Raw genomic sequence first — 20128 nt, 5'->3', positions numbered from 1 at the left:
AGCATGTAAAATTTGGCTCCGAGGGACTTTTTCCTAAATTGTTACTGTCTGTAACTCAGAACAGAGAAGGAGCTGGACTAAGGGGGTTTTACAGTTCAAAAGTAGACCAGACGCACTTGAATTCTACCAAGTTTCATTGCTTGAAACAAACCAGGAAGAAAGTTATGAGCATGTAAAATTTGGCTCCGAGGGACTTTTTCCTAAATTGTTACTGTCTGTAACTCAGAACAGAGAAGGAGTTGGACTAAGGGGGTTTTACAGTTCAAAAGTAGACCAGACAGACTTGAATCCTACCAAGTTTCATTGCTTGAAGCAAACCAGGAAAAAAGTTATGAGCATGTGAAATTTTGCAAAAAAGGACTTTTACCTTAACTGTTTCGGTCTGTAACTCAGAACAGAGAAGGAGTTGGACTAAGGGAGTTTTACAGTTCAAAAGTAGACCAGACAGACTTGAATACTACCAAGTTTCATTGCTTGAAACAAACCAGGAAAAAAGTTATGAGCATGTGAAATTTTGCAAAAAAGGACTTTTACCTTAACTGTTTCGGTCTGTAACTCAGAACAGAGAAGGAGTTGGACTAAGGGGGTTTTACAGTTCAAAAGTAGACCAGACAGACTTGAATACTACCAAGTTTCATTGCTTGAAACAAACCAGGAAAAAAGTTATCAGCATGTAGAATTTGGCTCCGAGGGACTTTTTCCTAAATTGTTACTGTCTGTAACTCAGAACAGAGAAGAAGTAGAACTAAGGAGGTTTTACAGTTCAAAAGTAGACCAGACGGACTTAAATCCTACCAAGTTTCATTGCTTGAAACAAACCAGGAAGAAAGTTATGAGCATGTAAAATTTGGCTCCGAGGGACTTTTTCCTAAATTGTTACTGTCTGTAACTCAGAACAGAGAAGGAGTTGGACTAAGGGGGTTTTACAGTTCAAAAGTAGACCAGACAGACTTGAATACTACCAAGTTTCATTGCTTGAAACAAACCAGGAAAAAAGTTATGAGCATGTGAAATTTTGCAAAAAAGGACTTTTACCTTAACTGTTTCGGTCTGTAACTCAGAACAGAGAAGGAGTTGGGCTAAGGGGGTTTTAGAAATCAAAAGTATACCAGACAGACTTGAATCCTACCAAGTTTCATTGCCTGAAACAAACCAGGAAAAAAGTTATGAGCATGTGAAATTTTGCAAAAAATGACTTTTACCTTAACTGTTTCGGTCTGTAACTCAGAACAGAGAAGGAGTTGGGCTAAGGGGGTTTTACAAATCAAAAGTATACCAGACAGACTTGAATTTTACCAAGTTTCATTGCTTGAAACAAACCAGGAAAAAAGTTATGAGCATGTGAAATTTTGCAAAAAAGGACTTTTACCTTAACTGTTTCGGTCTGTAACTCAGAACAGAGAAGGAGTTGGACTAAGGGGGTTTTACAGTTCAAAAGTAGACCAGACAGACTTGAATACTACCAAGTTTCATTGCTTGAAACAAACCAGGAAAAAAGTTATCAGCATGTAGAATTTGGCTCCGAGGGACTTTTTCCTAAATTGTTACTGTCTGTAACTCAGAACAGAGAAGAAGTAGAACTAAGGAGGTTTTACAGTTCAAAAGTAGACCAGACGGACTTAAATCCTACCAAGTTTCATTGCTTGAAACAAACCAGGAAGAAAGTTATGAGCATGTAAAATTTGGCTCCGAGGGACTTTTTCCTAAATTGTTACTGTCTGTAACTCAGAACAGAGAAGGAGTTGGACTAAGGGGGTTTTACAGTTCAAAAGTAGACCAGACAGACTTGAATACTACCAAGTTTCATTGCTTGAAACAAACCAGGAAAAAAGTTATGAGCATGTGAAATTTTGCAAAAAAGGACTTTTACCTTAACTGTTTCGGTCTGTAACTCAGAACAGAGAAGGAGTTGGGCTAAGGGGGTTTTAGAAATCAAAAGTATACCAGACAGACTTGAATCCTACCAAGTTTCATTGCCTGAAACAAACCAGGAAAAAAGTTATGAGCATGTGAAATTTTGCAAAAAATGACTTTTACCTTAACTGTTTCGGTCTGTAACTCAGAACAGAGAAGGAGTTGGGCTAAGGGGGTTTTACAAATCAAAAGTATACCAGACAGACTTGAATTTTACCAAGTTTCATTGCTTGAAACAAACCAGGAAAAAAGTTATGAGCATGTGAAATTTTGCAAAAAAGGACTTTTACCTTAACTGTTTCGGTCTGTAACTCAGAACAGAGAAGGAGTTGGGCTAAGGGGGTTTTACAAATCAAAAGTATACCAGACAGACTTGAATTTTACCAAGTTTCATTGCTTGAAACAAACCAGGAAAAAAGTTATGAGCATGTGAAATTTTGCAAAAAATGACTTTTACCTTAACTGTTTCGGTCTGTAACTCAGAACAGAGAAAGAGTTGGACTAAGGGAGTTTTACAATTCAAAAGTAGACCAGACACACTTGAATTCTACCAAGTTTCATTGCTTGAAACAAACCAGGAAAAAAGTTATGAGCATGTAAAATTTGGCTCCGAGGGACTTTTTCCTAAATTGTTACTGTCTGTAACTCAGAACAGAGAAGAAGTAGGACTAAGGGAGTTTTACAATTCAAAAGTAGACCAGACAGACTTAAATCCTACCAAGTTTCATTGCTTGAAACAAACCAGGAAGAAAGTTATGAGCATGTAAAATTTGGCTCCGAGGGACTTTTTCCTAAATTGTTACTGTCTGTAACTCAGAACAGAGAAGGAGTTGGACTAAGGGGGTTTTACAGTTCAAAAGTAGACCAGACAGACTTGAATACTACCAAGTTTCATTGCTTGAAACAAACCAGGAAAAAAGTTATGAGCATGTGAAATTTTGCAAAAAAGGACTTTTACCTTAACTGTTTCGGTCTGTAACTCAGAACAGAGAAGGAGTTGGGCTAAGGGGGTTTTAGAAATCAAAAGTATACCAGACAGACTTGAATCCTACCAAGTTTCATTGCCTGAAACAAACCAGGAAAAAAGTTATGAGCATGTGAAATTTTGCAAAAAATGACTTTTACCTTAACTGTTTCGGTCTGTAACTCAGAACAGAGAAGGAGTTGGGCTAAGGGGGTTTTACAAATCAAAAGTATACCAGACAGACTTGAATTTTACCAAGTTTCATTGCTTGAAACAAACCAGGAAAAAAGTTATGAGCATGTGAAATTTTGCAAAAAAGGACTTTTACCTTAACTGTTTCGGTCTGTAACTCAGAACAGAGAAGGAGTTGGGCTAAGGGGGTTTTACAAATCAAAAGTATACCAGACAGACTTGAATTTTACCAAGTTTCATTGCTTGAAACAAACCAGGAAAAAAGTTATGAGCATGTGAAATTTTGCAAAAAATGACTTTTACCTTAACTGTTTCGGTCTGTAACTCAGAACAGAGAAAGAGTTGGACTAAGGGAGTTTTACAATTCAAAAGTAGACCAGACACACTTGAATTCTACCAAGTTTCATTGCTTGAAACAAACCAGGAAAAAAGTTATGAGCATGTAAAATTTGGCTCCGAGGGACTTTTTCCTAAATTGTTACTGTCTGTAACTCAGAACAGAGAAGAAGTAGGACTAAGGGAGTTTTACAATTCAAAAGTAGACCAGACAGACTTAAATCCTACCAAGTTTCATTGCTTGAAACAAACCAGGAAGAAAGTTATGAGCATGTAAAATTTGGCTCCGAGGGACTTTTTCCTAAATTGTTACTGTCTGTAACTCAGAACAGAGAAGGAGTTGGACTAAGGGGGTTTTACAGTTCAAAAGTAGACCAGACAGACTTGAATACTACCAAGTTTCATTGCTTGAAACAAACCAGGAAAAAAGTTATGAGCATGGGAAATTTTGCAAAAAATGACTTTTACCTTAACTGTTTCGGTCTGTAACTCAGAACAGAGAAGGAGTTGGGCTAAGGGGGTTTTACAGTTCAAAAGTATACCAGACAGACTTGAATCCTACCAAGTTTCATTGCCTGAAACAAACCAGGAAAAAAGTTATGAGCATGTAAAATTTGGCTCCGAGGGACTTTTTCCTAAATTGTTACTGTCTGTAACTCAGAACAGAGAAGGAGTTGGACTAAGGGGGTTTTACAGTTCAAAAGTAGACCAGACAGACTTGAATACTACCAAGTTTCATTGCTTGAAACAAACCAGGAAAAAAGTTATGAGCATGTAAAATTTGGCTCCGAGGGGCTTTTTCCTAAATTGTTACTGTCTGTAACTCAGAACAGAGAAGGAGTTGGACTAAGGGAGTTTTACAATTCAAAAGTAGACCAGACAGACTTGAATCCTACCAAGTTTCATTGCTTGAAACAAGCCAAAAAAAAAGTTATGAGCATGGGAAAGTTTGCAAAAAAGGACTTTCACCTTAACTGTTTCGGTCTGTAACTCAGAACAGAGAAGGAGTTGGACTAAGGGAGTTTTACAATTCAAAAGTAGACCAGACAGACTTGAATTCTATCAAGTTTCATAAAAGCCAATCGATCAGGGGCGTTGCATTAAGAATTTAAAGACTTAGACCCATAAACTTACAGATACAAAATGGACTTTTGCTCATAATAGGCGTAAGGGTGAGTTTTAGATTAGGGGATTTATACAGTTCGAAAGGGGATGATTTAAGGTCCATTTCTACCAATTTTTATAAATGCCAATCGATCAGGGGCGATGCATTAAGAATTTAAAGACTTAGAACCATAAACTTACAGATACAAAATGGACTTTTGCTCATAATAGGCGTAAGGGTTGTTGTTAGATTAGGGGATTTATACAGTTCGAAAGGGGATGATTTAAGGTCCATTTGTACCAATTTTCATAAATGCCAATCGATCAGGGGCGTTGCATTAAGAATTTAAAAACTTAGACTCATAAACTTACAGATACAAAATGGACTTTTGCGCATATTAGGTGTAAGGGTGAGTTTTAGATTAGGGGATTTATACAGTTCGAAAGGGGATGATTTAAGGTCCATTTGTACCAATTTTCATAAATGCCAATCGATCAGGGGCGTTGCATTAAGAATTTAAAGACTTAGACCCATAAACTTACAGATACAAAATGGACTTTTGCTCATATTAGGTGTAAGGGTGAGTTTTAGATTAGGGGATTTATACAGTTCGAAAGGGGATGATTTAAGGTCCATTTGTACCAATTTTCACAAATGCCAATCGATCAGGGGCGTTGCATTAAGCATTTAAAGACTTAGACCCATAAACTTGCAGATACAAAATGGACTTTTGCTCATAATAGGAGTAAGGGTAAATTTTAGATAAGGGGATTTATACAGCTCGAAAGGGGATGATTTAAGGTCCATTTGTACCAATTTTCATAAATGCCAATCGATCAGGGGCGTTGCATTAAGAATTTAAAGACTTAGACCCATAAACCTACAGATACAAAATGGACTTTTGCTCATATTAGGTGTAAGGGTGAGTTTTAGATTAGGGGATTTATACAGTTCGAAAGGGGATGATTTAAGGTCCATTTGTACCAATTTTCATAAATGCCAATCGATCAGGGGCGTTGCATTAAGAATTTAAAGACTTAGACCCATAAACTTGCAGATACAAAATGGACTTTTGCTCATAATAGGAGTAAGGGTGAGTTTTAGATTAGGGGATTTATACAGTTCGAAAGGGGATGATTTAAGGTCCATTTGTACCAATTTTCACAAATGCCAATCGATCAGGGGCGTTGCATTAAGCATTTAAAGACTTAGACCCATAAACTTGCAGATACAAAATGGACTTTTGCTCATAATAGGAGTAAGGGTAAATTTTAGATTAGGGGATTTATACAGCTCGAAAGGGGATGATTTAAGGTCCATTTGTACCAATTTTCATAAATGCCAATCGATCAGGGGCGTTGCATTAAGAATTTAAAGACTTAGACCCATAAACCTACAGATACAAAATGGACTTTTGCTCATATTAGGTGTAAGGGTGAGTTTTAGATTAGGGGATTTATACAGTTCGAAAGGGGATGATTTAAGGTCCATTTGTACCAATTTTCATAAATGCCAATCGATCAGGGGCGTTGCATTAAGAATTTAAAGACTTAGACCCATAAACTTACAGATACAAAATGGACTTTTGCTCATATTAGGTGTAAGGGTGAGTTTTAGATTAGGGGATTTATACAGTTCGAAAGGGGATGATTTAAGGTCCATTTGTACCAATTTTCATAAATGCCAATCGATCAGGGGCGTTGCATTAAGAATTTAAAGACTTAGACCCATAAACCTACAGATACAAAATGGACTTTTGCTCATATTAGGTGTAAGGGTGAGTTTTAGATTAGGGGATTTATACAGTTCGAAAGGGGATGATTTAAGGTCCATTTGTACCAATTTTCATAAATGCCAATCGATCAGGGGCGTTGCATTAAGAATTTAAAGACTTAGACCCATAAACTTACAGATACAAAATGGACTTTTGCTCATATTAGGTGTAAGGGTGAGTTTTAGATTAGGGGATTTATACAGTTCGAAAGGGGATGATTTAAGGTCCATTTGTACCAATTTTCACAAATGCCAATCGATCAGGGGCGTTGCATTAAGCATTTAAAGACTTAGACCCATAAACTTGCAGATACAAAATGGACTTTTGCTCATAATAGGAGTAAGGGTAAATTTTAGATTAGGGGATTTATACAGCTCGAAAGGGGATGATTTAAGGTCCATTTGTACCAATTTTCATAAATGCCAATCGATCAGGGGCGTTGCATTAAGAATTTAAAGACTTAGACCCATAAACCTACAGATACAAAATGGACTTTTGCTCATATTAGGTGTAAGGGTGAGTTTTAGATTAGGGGATTTATACAGTTCGAAAGGGGATGATTTAAGGTCCATTTGTACCAATTTTCATAAATGCCAATCGATCAGGGGCGTTGCATTAAGAATTTAAAGACTTAGACCCATAAACTTGCAGATACAAAATGGACTTTTGCTCATAATAGGAGTAAGGGTGAGTTTTAGATTAGGGGATTTATACAGTTCGAAAGGGGATGATTTAAGGTCCATTTGTACCAATTTTCACAAATGCCAATCGATCAGGGGCGTTGCATTAAGCATTTAAAGACTTAGACCCATAAACTTGCAGATACAAAATGGACTTTTGCTCATAATAGGAGTAAGGGTAAATTTTAGATTAGGGGATTTATACAGCTCGAAAGGGGATGATTTAAGGTCCATTTGTACCAATTTTCACAAATGCCAATCGATCAGGGGCGTTGCATTAAGAATTTAAAGACTTAGACCCATAAACCTACAGATACAAAATGGACTTTTGCTCATATTAGGTGTAAGGGTGAGTTTTAGATTAGGGGATTTATACAGTTCGAAAGGGGATGATTTAAGGTCCATTTGTACCAATTTTCATAAATGCCAATCGATCAGGGGCGTTGCATTAAGAATTTAAAGACTTAGACCCATAAACTTACAGATACAAAATGGACTTTTGCTCATATTAGGTGTAAGGGTGAGTTTTAGATTAGGGGATTTATACAGTTCGAAAGGGGATGATTTAAGGTCCATTTGTACCAATTTTCATAAATGCCAATCGATCAGGGGCGTTGCATTAAGAATTTAAAGACTTAGACCCATAAACTTACAGATACAAAATGGACTTTTGCTCATATTAGGTGTAAGGGTGAGTTTTAGATTAGGGGATTTATACAGTTCGAAAGGGGATGATTTAAGGTCCATTTGTACCAATTTTCATAAATGCCAATCGATCAGGGGCGTTGCATTAAGAATTTAAAGACTTAGACCCATAAACTTACAGATACAAAATGGACTTTTGCTCATTATAGGCGTAAGGGTTGTTGTTAGATTAGGGGATTTATACAGTTCGAAAGGGGATGATTTAAGGTCCATTTGTACCAATTTTCATAAATGCCAATCGATCAGGGGCGTTGCATTAAGAATTTAAAGACTTAGACCCATAAACTTACAGATACAAAATGGACTTTTGCTCATATTAGGTGTAAGGGTGAGTTTTAGATTAGGGGATTTATACAGTTCGAAAGGGGATGATTTAAGGTCCATTTGTACCAATTTTCATAAATGCCAATCGATCAGGGGCGTTGCATTAAGAATTTAAAGACTTAGACCCATAAACCTACAGATACAAAATGGACTTTTGCTCATATTAGGTGTAAGGGTGAGTTTTAGATTAGGGGATTTATACAGTTCGAAAGGGGATGATTTAAGGTCCATTTGTACCAATTTTCATAAATGCCAATCGATCAGGGGCGTTGCATTAAGAATTTAAAGACTTAGACCCATAAACCTACAGATACAAAATGGACTTTTGCTCATATTAGGTGTAAGGGTGAGTTTTAGATTAGGGGATTTATACAATTCGAAAGGGGATGATTTAAGGTCCATTTGTACCAATTTTCATAAATTCCAATCGATCAGGGGCGTTGCATTAAGAATTTAAAGACTTAGACCCATAAACTTACAGATACAAAATGGACTTTTGCTCATATTAGGTGTAAGGGTGAGTTTTAGATTAGGGGATTTATACAGTTCGAAAGGGGATGATTTAAGGTCCATTTGTACCAATTTTCATAAATGCCAATCGATCAGGGGCGTTGCATTAAGAATTTAAAGACTTAGACCCATAAACCTACAGATACAAAATGGACTTTTGCTCATATTAGGTGTAAGGGTGAGTTTTAGATTAGGGGATTTATACAGTTCGAAAGGGGATGATTTAAGGTCCATTTGTACCAATTTTCATAAATGCCAATCGATCAGGGGCGTTGCATTAAGAATTTAAAGACTTAGACCCATAAACTTACAGATACAAAATGGACTTTTGCTCATATTAGGTGTAAGGGTGAGTTTTAGATTAGGGGATTTATACAGTTCGAAAGGGGATGATTTAAGGTCCATTTGTACCAATTTTCATAAATGCCAATCGATCAGGGGCGTTGCATTAAGAATTTAAAGACTTAGACCCATAAACTTACAGATACAAAATGGACTTTTGCTCATATTAGGTGTAAGGGTGAGTTTTAGATTAGGGGATTCATACAGTTCGAAAGGGGATGATTTAAGGTCCATTTGTACCAATTTTCATAAATGCCAATCGATCAGGGGCGTTGCATTAAGAATTTAAAGACTTAGACCCATAAACTTACAGATACAAAATGGACTTTTGCTCATATTAGGTGTAAGGGTGAGTTTTAGATTAGGGGATTTATACAATTCGAAAGGGGATGATTTAAGGTCCATTTGTACCAATTTTCATAAATTCCAATCGATCAGGGGCGTTGCATTAAGAATTTAAAGACTTAGACCCATAAACTTACAGATACAAAATGGACTTTTGCTCATATTAGGTGTAAGGGTGAGTTTTAGATTAGGGGATTTATACAGTTCGAAAGGGGATGATTTAAGGTCCATTTGTACCAATTTTCATAAATGCCAATCGATCAGGGGCGTTGCATTAAGAATTTAAAGACTTAGACCCATAAACCTACAGATACAAAATGGACTTTTGCTCATATTAGGTGTAAGGGTGAGTTTTAGATTAGGGGATTTATACAGTTCGAAAGGGGATGATTTAAGGTCCATTTGTACCAATTTTCATAAATGCCAATCGATCAGGGGCGTTGCATTAAGAATTTAAAGACTTAGACCCATAAACTTACAGATACAAAATGGACTTTTGCTCATTATAGGCGTAAGGGTTGTTGTTAGATTAGGGGATTTATACAGTTCGAAAGGGGATGATTTAAGGTCCATTTGTACCAATTTTCATAAATGCCAATCGATCAGGGGCGTTGCATTAAGAATTTAAAGACTTAGACTCATAAACTTACAGATACAAAATGGACTTTTGCTCATATTAGGTGTAAGGGTGAGTTTTAGATTAGGGGATTTATACAGTTCGAAAGGGGATGATTTAAGGTCCATTTGTACCAATTTTCATAAATGCCAATCGATCAGGGGCGTTGCATTAAGAATTTAAAGACTTAGACTCATAAACTTACAGATACAAAATGGACTTTTGCTCATAATAGGCGTAAGGGTGAGTTTTAGATTAGGGGATTTATACAGTTCGAAAGGGAATGATTTAAGGTCCATTTCTACCAATTTTCATAAATGCCAATCGATCAGGGGCGTTGCATTAGGAATTTAAAGACTTAGACCCATAAACTTACAGATACAAAATGGACTTTTGCTCATAATAGGCGTAAGGGTGAGTTTTAGATTAGGGGATTTATACAGTTCGAAAGGGGATGATTTAAGGTCCATTTCTACCAATTTTCATAAATGCCAATCGATCAGGGGCGTTGCATTAAGAATTTAAAGACTTAGACCCATAAACTTACAGATACAAAATGGACTTTTGCTCATATTAGGTGTAAGGGTGAGTTTTAGATTAGGGGATTTATACAGTTCGAAAGGGGATGATTTAAGGTCCATTTCTACCAATTTTTATAAATGCCAATCGATCAGGGGCGTTGCATTAAGAATTTAAAGACTTAGACTCATAAACTTACAGATACAAAATGGACTTTTGCTCATATTAGGTGTAAGGGTGAGTTTTAGATTAGGGGATTTATACAGTTCGAAAGGGGATGATTTAAGGTCCATTTCTACCAATTTTTATAAATGCCAATCGATCAGGGGCGTTGCATTAAGAATTTAAAGACTTAGACTCATAAACTTACAGATACAAAATGGACTTTTGCTCATATTAGGTGTAAGGGTGAGTTTTAGATTAGGGGATTTATACAGTTCGAAAGGGGATGATTTAAGGTCCATTTGTACCAATTTTCATAAATGCCAATCGATCAGGGGCGTTGCATTAAGAATTTAAAGACTTAGACTCATAAACTTACAGATACAAAATGGACTTTTGCTTATAATAGGCGTAAGGGTGAGTTTTAGATTAGGGGATTTATACAGTTCGAAAGGGAATGATTTAAGGTCCATTTCTACCAATTTTCATAAATGCCAATCGATCAGGGGCGTTGCATTAAGAATTTAAAGACTTAGACCCATAAACTTGCAGATACAAAATGGACTTTTGCTCATAATAGGCGTAAGGGTGAGTTTTAGATTAGGGGATTTATACAGTTCGAAAGGGGATGATTTAAGGTCCATTTCTACCAATTTTCATAAATGCCAATCGATCAGGGGCGTTGCATTAAGAATTTAAAGACTTAGACCCATAAACTTACAGATACAAAATGGACTTTTGCTCATATTAGGTGTAAGGGTGAGTTTTAGATTAGGGGATTTATACAGTTCGAAAGGGGATGATTTAAGGTCCATTTGTACCAATTTTCATAAATGCCAATCGATCAGGGGCGTTGCATTAAGAATTTAAAGACTTAGACTCATAAACTTACAGATACAAAATGGACTTTTGCTCATATTAGGTGTAAGGGTGAGTTTTAGATTAGGGGATTTATACAGTTCGAAAGGGGATGATTTAAGGTCCATTTGTACCAATTTTCATAAATGCCAATCGATCAGGGGCGTTGCATTAAGAATTTAAAGACTTAGACCCATAAACTTACAGATACAAAATGGACTTTTGCTCATATTAGGTGTAAGGGTGAGTTTTAGATTAGGGGATTTATACAGTTCGAAAGGGGATGATTTAAGGTCCATTTGTACCAATTTTCATAAATGCCAATCGATCAGGGGCGTTGCATTAAGAATTTAAAGACTTAGACCCATAAACTTACAGATACAAAATGGACTTTTGCTCATTATAGGCGTAAGGGTTGTTGTTAGATTAGGGGACTTATACAGTTCGAAAGGGGATGATTTAAGGTCCATTTGTACCAATTTTCATAAATGCCAATCGATCAGGGGCGTTGCATTAAGAATTTAAAGACTTAGACTCATAAACTTACAGATACAAAATGGACTTTTGCTTATAATAGGCGTAAGGGTGAGTTTTAGATTAGGGGATTTATACAGTTCGAAAGGGAATGATTTAAGGTCCATTTCTACCAATTTTCATAAATGCCAATCGATCAGGGGCGTTGCATTAAGAATTTAAAGACTTAGACCCATAAACCTACAGATACAAAATGGACTTTTGCTCATATTAGGTGTAAGGGTGAGTTTTAGATTAGGGGATTTATACAGTTCGAAAGGGGATGATTTAAGGTCCATTTGTACCAATTTTCATAAATGCCAATCGATCAGGGGCGTTGCATTAAGAATTTAAAGACTTAGACCCATAAACTTACAGATACAAAATGGACTTTTGCTCATTATAGGCGTAAGGGTTGTTGTTAGATTAGGGGATTTATACAGTTCGAAAGGGGATGATTTAAGGTCCATTTGTACCAATTTTCATAAATGCCAATCGATCAGGGGCGTTGCATTAAGAATTTAAAGACTTAGACCCATAAACTTACAGATACAAAATGGACTTTTGCTCATTATAGGCGTAAGGGTTGTTGTTAGATTAGGGGATTTATACAGTTCGAAAGGGGATGATTTAAGGTCCATTTGTACCAATTTTCATAAATGCCAATCGATCAGGGGCGTTGCATTAAGAATTTAAAGACTTAGACCCATAAACTTACAGATACAAAATGGACTTTTGCTCATATTAGGTGTAAGGGTGAGTTTTAGATTAGGGGATTTATACAGTTCGAAAGGGGATGATTTAAGGTCCATTTGTACCAATTTTCATAAATGCCAATCGATCAGGGGCGTTGCATTAAGAATTTAAAGACTTAGACCCATAAACTTACAGATACAAAATGGACTTTTGCTCATTATAGGCGTAAGGGTTGTTGTTAGATTAGGGGATTTATACAGTTCGAAAGGGGATGATTTAAGGTCCATTTGTACCAATTTTCATAAATGCCAATCGATCAGGGGCGTTGCATTAAGAATTTAAAGACTTAGACTCATAAACTTACAGATACAAAATGGACTTTTGCTTATAATAGGCGTAAGGGTGAGTTTTAGATTAGGGGATTTATACAGTTCGAAAGGGAATGATTTAAGGTCCATTTCTACCAATTTTCATAAATGCCAATCGATCAGGGGCGTTGCATTAAGAATTTAAAGACTTAGACCCATAAACCTACAGATACAAAATGGACTTTTGCTCATATTAGGTGTAAGGGTGAGTTTTAGATTAGGGGATTTATACAGTTCGAAAGGGGATGATTTAAGGTCCATTTGTACCAATTTTCATAAATGCCAATCGATCAGGGGCGTTGCATTAAGAATTTAAAGACTTAGACCCATAAACTTACAGATACAAAATGGACTTTTGCTCATTATAGGCGTAAGGGTTGTTGTTAGATTAGGGGATTTATACAGTTCGAAAGGGGATGATTTAAGGTCCATTTGTACCAATTTTCATAAATGCCAATCGATCAGGGGCGTTGCATTAAGAATTTAAAGACTTAGACCCATAAACTTACAGATACAAAATGGACTTTTGCTCATTATAGGCGTAAGGGTTGTTGTTAGATTAGGGGATTTATACAGTTCGAAAGGGGATGATTTAAGGTCCATTTGTACCAATTTTCATAAATGCCAATCGATCAGGGGCGTTGCATTAAGAATTTAAAGACTTAGACCCATAAACTTACAGATACAAAATGGACTTTTGCTCATTATAGGCGTAAGGGTTGTTGTTAGATTAGGGGATTTATACAGTTCGAAAGGGGATGATTTAAGGTCCATTTGTACCAATTTTCATAAATGCCAATCGATCAGGGGCGTTGCATTAAGAATTTAAAGACTTAGACCCATAAACTTACAGATACAAAATGGACTTTTGCTCATTATAGGCGTAAGGGTTGTTGTTAGATTAGGGGATTTATACAGTTCGAAAGGGGATGATTTAAGGTCCATTTGTACCAATTTTCATAAATGCCAATCGATCAGGGGCGTTGCATTAAGAATTTAAAGACTTAGACTCATAAACTTACAGATACAAAATGGACTTTTGCTCATAATAGGCGTAAGGGTGAGTTTTAGATTAGGGGATTTATACAGTTCGAAAGGGAATGATTTAAGGTCCATTTCTACCAATTTTCATAAATGCCAATCGATCAGGGGCGTTGCATTAGGAATTTAAAGACTTAGACCCATAAACTTACAGATACAAAATGGACTTTTGCTCATAATAGGCGTAAGGGTGAGTTTTAGATTAGGGGATTTATACAGTTCGAAAGGGGATGATTTAAGGTCCATTTCTACCAATTTTCATAAATGCCAATCGATCAGGGGCGTTGCATTAAGAATTTAAAGACTTAGACCCATAAACTTACAGATACAAAATGGACTTTTGCTCATATTAGGTGTAAGGGTGAGTTTTAGATTAGGGGATTTATACAGTTCGAAAGGGGATGATTTAAGGTCCATTTCTACCAATTTTTATAAATGCCAATCGATCAGGGGCGTTGCATTAAGAATTTAAAGACTTAGACTCATAAACTTACAGATACAAAATGGACTTTTGCTCATATTAGGTGTAAGGGTGAGTTTTAGATTAGGGGATTTATACAGTTCGAAAGGGGATGATTTAAGGTCCATTTCTACCAATTTTTATAAATGCCAATCGATCAGGGGCGTTGCATTAAGAATTTAAAGACTTAGACTCATAAACTTACAGATACAAAATGGACTTTTGCTCATATTAGGTGTAAGGGTGAGTTTTAGATTAGGGGATTTATACAGTTCGAAAGGGGATGATTTAAGGTCCATTTGTACCAATTTTCATAAATGCCAATCGATCAGGGGCGTTGCATTAAGAATTTAAAGACTTAGACTCATAAACTTACAGATACAAAATGGACTTTTGCTTATAATAGGCGTAAGGGTGAGTTTTAGATTAGGGGATTTATACAGTTCGAAAGGGAATGATTTAAGGTCCATTTCTACCAATTTTCATAAATGCCAATCGATCAGGGGCGTTGCATTAAGAATTTAAAGACTTAGACCCATAAACTTGCAGATACAAAATGGACTTTTGCTCATAATAGGCGTAAGGGTGAGTTTTAGATTAGGGGATTTATACAGTTCGAAAGGGGATGATTTAAGGTCCATTTGTACCAATTTTCATAAATGCCAATCGATCAGGGGCGTTGCATTAAGAATTTAAAGACTTAGACTCATAAACTTACAGATACAAAATGGACTTTTGCTCATATTAGGTGTAAGGGTGAGTTTTAGATTAGGGGATTTATACAGTTCGAAAGGGGATGATTTAAGGTCCATTTGTACCAATTTTCATAAATGCCAATCGATCAGGGGCGTTGCATTAAGAATTTAAAGACTTAGACTCATAAACTTACAGATACAAAATGGACTTTTGCTCATAATAGGCGTAAGGGTGAGTTTTAGATTAGGGGATTTATACAGTTCGAAAGGGAATGATTTAAGGTCCATTTCTACCAATTTTCATAAATGCCAATCGATCAGGGGCGTTGCATTAGGAATTTAAAGACTTAGACCCATAAACTTACAGATACAAAATGGACTTTTGCTCATAATAGGCGTAAGGGTGAGTTTTAGATTAGGGGATTTATACAGTTCGAAAGGGGATGATTTAAGGTCCATTTCTACCAATTTTCATAAATGCCAATCGATCAGGGGCGTTGCATTAAGAATTTAAAGACTTAGACCCATAAACTTACAGATACAAAATGGACTTTTGCTCATATTAGGTGTAAGGGTGAGTTTTAGATTAGGGGATTTATACAGTTCGAAAGGGGATGATTTAAGGTCCATTTCTACCAATTTTTATAAATGCCAATCGATCAGGGGCGTTGCATTAAGAATTTAAAGACTTAGACTCATAAACTTACAGATACAAAATGGACTTTTGCTCATATTAGGTGTAAGGGTGAGTTTTAGATTAGGGGATTTATACAGTTCGAAAGGGGATGATTTAAGGTCCATTTCTACCAATTTTTATAAATGCCAATCGATCAGGGGCGTTGCATTAAGAATTTAAAGACTTAGACTCATAAACTTACAGATACAAAATGGACTTTTGCTCATATTAGGTGTAAGGGTGAGTTTTAGATTAGGGGATTTATACAGTTCGAAAGGGGATGATTTAAGGTCCATTTGTACCAATTTTCATAAATGCCAATCGATCAGGGGCGTTGCATTAAGAATTTAAAGACTTAGACTCATAAACTTACAGATACAAAATGGACTTTTGCTTATAATAGGCGTAAGGGTGAGTTTTAGATTAGGGGATTTATACAGTTCGAAAGGGAATGATTTAAGGTCCATTTCTACCAATTTTCATAAATGCCAATCGATCAGGGGCGTTGCATTAAGAATTTAAAGACTTAGACCCATAAACTTGCAGATACAAAATGGACTTTTGCTCATAATAGGCGTAAGGGTGAGTTTTAGATTAGGGGATTTATACAGTTCGAAAGGGGATGATTTAAGGTCCATTTGTACCAATTTTCATAAATGCCAATCGATCAGGGGCGTTGCATTAAGAATTTAAAGACTTAGACCCATAAACTTACAGATACAAAATGGACTTTTGCTCATATTAGGTGTAAGGGTGAGTTTTAGATTAGGGGATTTATACAGTTCGAAAGGGGATGATTTAAGGTCCATTTGTACCAATTTTCATAAATGCCAATCGATCAGGGGCGTTGCATTAAGAATTTAAAGACTTAGACTCATAAACTTACAGATACAAAATGGACTTTTGCTCATATTAGGTGTAAGGGTGAGTTTTAGATTAGGGGATTTATACAGTTCGAAAGGGGATGATTTAAGGTCCATTTGTACCAATTTTCATAAATGCCAATCGATCAGGGGCGTTGCATTAAGAATTTAAAGACTTAGACTCATAAACTTACAGATACAAAATGGACTTTTGCTCATATTAGGTGTAAGGGTGAGTTTTAGATTAGGGGATTTATACAGTTCGAAAGGGGATGATTTAAGGTCCATTTGTACCAATTTTCATAAATGCCAATCGATCAGGGGCGTTGCATTAAGAATTTAAAGACTTAGACTCATAAACTTACAGATACAAAATGGACTTTTGCTCATAATAGGCGTAAGGGTGAGTTTTAGATTAGGGGATTTATACAGTTCGAAAGGGGATGATTTAAGGTCCATTTGTACCAATTTTCATAAATGCCAATCGATCAGGGGCGTTGCATTAAGAATTTAAAGACTTAGACCCATAAACTTACAGATACAAAATGGACTTTTGCTCATATTAGGCGTAAGGGTGAGTTTTAGATTAGGGGATTTATACAGTTCGAAAGGGAATGATTTAAGGTCCATTTCTACCAATTTTCATAAATGCCAATCGATCAGGGGCGTTGCATTAGGAATTTAAAGACTTAGACCCATAAACTTACAGATACAAAATGGACTTTTGCTCATATTAGGTGTAAGGGTGAGTTTTAGATTAGGGGATTTATACAGTTCGAAAGGGGATGATTTAAGGTCCATTTGTACCAATTTTCACACATGCCAATCGATCAGGGGCGTTGCATTAAGAATTTAAAGACTTAGACCCATAAACTTACAGATACAAAATGGACTTTTGCTCATATTAGGTGTAAGGGTGAGTTTTAGATTAGGGGATTTATACAGTTCGAAAGGGGATGATTTAAGGTCCATTTGTACCAATTTTCACACATGCCAATCGATCAGGGGCGTTGCATTAAGAATTTAAAGACTTAGACCCATAAACTTACAGATACAAAATGGACTTTTGCTCATATTAGGTGTAAGGGTGAGTTTTAGATTAGGGGATTTATACAGTTCGAAAGGGGATGATTTAAGGTCCATTTGTACCAATTTTCACACATGCCAATCGATCAGGGGCGTTGCATTAAGAATTTAAAGACTTAGACCCATAAACTTACAGATACAAAATGGACTTTTGCTCATAATAGGCGTAAGGGTGAGTTTTAGATTAGGGGACTTATACAGTTCGAAAGGGGATGATTTAAGGTCCATTTGTACCAATTTTCATTAATGCCAATCGATCAGGGGCGTTGCATTAAGAATTTAAAGACTTAGACCCATAAACTTACAGATACAAAATGGACTTTTGCTCATATTAGGTGTAAGGGTGAGTTTTAGATTAGGGGACTTATACAGTTCGAAAGGGGATGATTTAAGGTCCATTTCTACCAATTTTCATAAATGCCAATCGATCAGGGGCGTTGCATTAAGAATTTAAAGACTTAGACCCATAAACTTACAGATACAAAATGGACTTTTGCTCATATTAGGTGTAAGGGTGAGTTTTAGATTAGGGGACTTATACAGTTCGAAAGGGGATGATTTAAGGTCCATTTGTACCAATTTTCATAAATGCCAATCGATCAGGGGCGTTGCATTAAGAATTTAAAGACTTAGACCCATAAACTTACAGATACAAAATGGACTTTTGCTCATATTAGGTGTAAGGGTGAGTTTTAGATTAGGGGACTTATACAGTTCGAAAGGGGATGATTTAAGGTCCATTTCTACCAATTTTCATAAATGCCAATCGATCAGGGGCGTTGCATTAAGAATTTAAAGACTTAGACCCATAAACTTACAGATACAAAATGGACTTTTGCTCATAATAGGCGTAAGGGTTGTTGTTAGATTAGGGGACTTATACAGTTCGAAAGGGGATGATTTAAGGTCCATTTCTACCAATTTTCATAAATGCCAATCGATCAGGGGCGTTGCATTAAGAATTTAAAGACTTAGACCCATAAACTTACAGATACAAAATGGACTTTTGCTCATATTAGGTGTAAGGGTGAGTTTTAGATTAGGGGACTTATACAGTTCGAAAGGGGATGATTTAAGGTCCATTTCTACCAATTTTCATAAATGCCAATCGATCAGGGGCGTTGCATTAAGAATTTAAAGACTTAGACCCATAAACTTACAGATACAAAATGGACTTTTGCTCATATTAGGTGTAAGGGTGAGTTTTAGATTAGGGGATTTATACAGTTCGAAAGGGGATGATTTAAGGTCCACTTCTACCAATTTTCATAAATGCCAATCAATCAGGGGCGTTGCATTAAGAATTTAAAGACTTAGACCCATAAACTTACAGATACAAAATGGACTTTTGCTCATATTAGGTGTAAGGGTGAGTTTTAGATTAGGGGACTTATACAGTTCGAAAGGGGATGATTTAAGGTCCATTTCTACCAATTTTCATAAATGCCAATCAATCAGGGGCGTTGCATTAAGAATTTAAAGACTTAGACCCATAAACTTACAGATACAAAATGGACTTTTGCTCATATTAGGTGTAAGGGTGAGTTTTAGATTAGGGGACTTATACAGTTCGAAAGGGGATGATTTAAGGTCCATTTCTACCAATTTTCATAAATGCCAATCAATCAGGGGCGTTGCATTAAGAATTTAAAGACTTAGACCCATAAACTTACAGATACAAAATGGACTTTTGCTCATATTAGGTGTAAGGGTGAGTTTTAGATTAGGGGACTTATACAGTTCGAAAGGGGATGATTTAAGGTCCATTTCTACCAATTTTCATAAATGCCAATCGATCAGGGGCGTTGCATTAAGAATTTAAAGACTTAGACCCATAAACTTACAGATACAAAATGGACTTTTGCTCATATTAGGTGTAAGGGTGAGTTTTAGATTAGGGGATTTATACAGTTCGAAAGGGGATGATTTAAGGTCCATTTGTACCAATTTTCACACATGCCAATCGATCAGGGGCGTTGCATTAAGAATTTAAAGACTTAGACCCATAAACTTACAGATACAAAATGGACTTTTGCTCATAATAGGCGTAAGGGTGAGTTTTAGATTAGGGGATTTATACAGTTCGAAAGGGGATGATTTAAGGTCCATTTGTACCAATTTTCACACATGCCAATCGATCAGGGGCGTTGCATTAAGAATTTAAAGACTTAGACCCATAAACTTACAGATACAAAATGGACTTTTGCTCATAATAGGTGTAAGGGTGAGTTTTAGATTAGGGGATTTATACAGTTCGAAAGGGGATGATTTAAGGTCCATTTGTACCAATTTTCACACATGCCAATCGATCAGGGGCGTTGCATTAAGAATTTAAAGACTTAGACCCATAAACTTACAGATACAAAATACTCTCACGAGATGTG

At 36.2% G+C, this 20128-nt stretch overlaps 2 long non-coding RNA genes across 8 annotated transcripts in view; one reads left to right on the top strand and one right to left on the bottom strand.

Annotated features, from left to right (window-relative positions):
* Positions 1-20128, bottom strand: part of LOC126747663 (uncharacterized) — an 86215-nt gene that overhangs the window by 50917 nt on the left and 15170 nt on the right. The window lies entirely within an intron of this gene.
* On the top strand, positions 10187-19574 carry LOC126747664 (uncharacterized). Of its 7 annotated transcripts, none has more exons than XR_007664302.1 (4): positions 10187-10384; positions 18080-18308; positions 18651-18934; positions 19448-19574. It is a non-coding gene; the product is annotated as an uncharacterized LOC126747664 (long non-coding RNA). The 7 variants fall into 7 exon arrangements; XR_007664303.1 differs by lacking the exon at positions 10187-10384 and adding an exon at positions 11122-11239; XR_007664305.1 differs by lacking the exons at positions 10187-10384; positions 19448-19574 and adding exons at positions 13726-14317; positions 19277-19354.

Source organism: Anthonomus grandis, chromosome 19 (assembly GCF_022605725.1).
Source record: "Anthonomus grandis grandis chromosome 19, icAntGran1.3, whole genome shotgun sequence".
Classification (NCBI taxonomy): domain Eukaryota; kingdom Metazoa; phylum Arthropoda; class Insecta; order Coleoptera; family Curculionidae; genus Anthonomus; species Anthonomus grandis.
The sequence above is the reverse complement of the archived record's forward strand: the minus strand, read 5'-3'. Positions and strand labels throughout refer to the sequence as shown.